Below are 1,962 nucleotides of genomic sequence, written 5' to 3'. Positions count from 1 at the left end.
AATGCTTAAGAACTCCACCACACAACACAGCTAGAAATAAACACCACTTATTGACTAAGTAGAGAGAGAAGGAAAGAACAGGAGAATGGATAATAATTACTGGAGGTTCGGAATTCACACACAGCACAACACAATAGCACTTATAGTTTCTAAGAGTTTTTCGTACGTCCTTTACAGACATCAGCGATAAAGGGGTGCAGGATCCAGAAAACAGAAGCCAGTAGTGAACACTGACCGTGGACGACAGATGAAATAGACAGGTACATATCCCTATCTTAACTCCCACCCTAACCCGCTTTGCGTCGTCCTGAGTGCACAATTGATCTAACTAATCGGACCAGGTCCGTGTATGCAAGTTTGCTTTCCCAAAACAACAAACAAAGAACCCCAACTTAATTAGTAAGCAGCTATTGCAGGCCCATAGCCAGTGCCAAGATTGTACCGCACCAGGAGAGAGAGCAGCCACCTGCACCTCTGACAGCTCAAAACTCAAGAGCCAGTGCCCCTGGCCCATCCCCTCATTGGTCTCTGTCGGGAGCTGTTGCTGGGCAAGGTCAGATTCCTGCTCTTCCCACTTTCCCGCCTTTTCTAGGAACTGAAGAACAAGAACCTGACCCCCAATGGAGGTCGCCTTGTCCTTTTACCAAAACAAAATGGCCTTTTGATTTACAGAACTTATTTTAACTTTTATACAGAATAATTTGGCAAACATGTACACTGAAATTAACATTTCCCCTCCCTGTCGGTGTTACACCTGTTTTAAAAGGATGTAACTGCTGACACCTGTGGCTTTGTCAAATTATGACCCACTCAATGAATAAATTGTCACATGGTGAAAAATTTGCATTGAACCCAAATAATAAGTACAACCATAGTATTACAGAGGGGGTAGTGGTGATTAAAACATTCCTTATAGCAAACTGGGGATGTGTAATAACTGTTTGATTCACTTCTTCCCTAATTACCACGGAACCAGTTAAACTAGGAATAGGAGAAGGAAGAACCAAAACAAATTGGTATACGCCTATTCCATATAGACCTACCACAGATCATTTACCAGAGTCTGCCGGTGTAACATTAATTTTAAACCTCTCTATACAATTATAACTATTTACGGGAAAATTTAACCTTAATCTTACTGCAGTAGAAAATTTTGCAATGAAAAGACTCTTCCTGCTTTACAACCATTTCCCTGCATAGACGAACTATCGCAAGAAGCTGTGGATACAACAGTACGTTGAGAGCCGAGAAGGAAGGACTGTGCTGGAGTACTAATTCTGAACGTGGCAGTAGGTCTTTCATGAACCCCAGGAGCTGATATAGTTCCAGAAACCCACCCCATGGTACATGCTCAGGTACTTCCAATTTAATGCAACTGCAAATCTGAGAACTGTCGGGCACCCTAACTTTGGTACAATTCCCAAAAGAGGTTTTACTATCTCCCACTTACATGACATTTCTGGTTTTTCTCTGCATCCCACAGGTGCAGCCTGATAGTTACAGTAAATTTCTGAAATTACTGCTTGAAATATACCTGCCTTGTTTGATCTTTCTTTGACCCACTTGAGCACACAGCACGATTCTTCCTTGATCATTAAAACAGAAATGGGGTCATTTCGTTCCAAAGGATCCAGGGTGGCCATGGGATCCTCTCTGGCATAATGACTCCCTGTTATACAGAACAGATGGTCACCTTCAACCAAATCAATAAACCAAACCTTAACAAATACAGTGCCACCTATATATATAGAGAATAGGATGATGGTGGTCATGTCGATCTAGAAATGGAACAGAAAATATGATTAACACAGTTAAATAGGTTGATTTCCTTTCCATTCCTTTAACTGGCTGCTATGGAATCACTTTAATTTGGTCCCCTTCTTTGCTGGTATTTGAACCTGATATACAGAGGCACTTGCTCCGTTTGTTATGATAACTGGACCCACCCAACGAGGACTAAGG

This window comes from Chelonoidis abingdonii, chromosome 4 (genome assembly GCF_003597395.2).
Source record: "Chelonoidis abingdonii isolate Lonesome George chromosome 4, CheloAbing_2.0, whole genome shotgun sequence".
NCBI classification, from domain to species: Eukaryota; Metazoa; Chordata; order Testudines; family Testudinidae; genus Chelonoidis; species Chelonoidis abingdonii.
The sequence above is the reverse complement of the archived record's forward strand: the minus strand, read 5'-3'. Positions refer to the sequence as shown.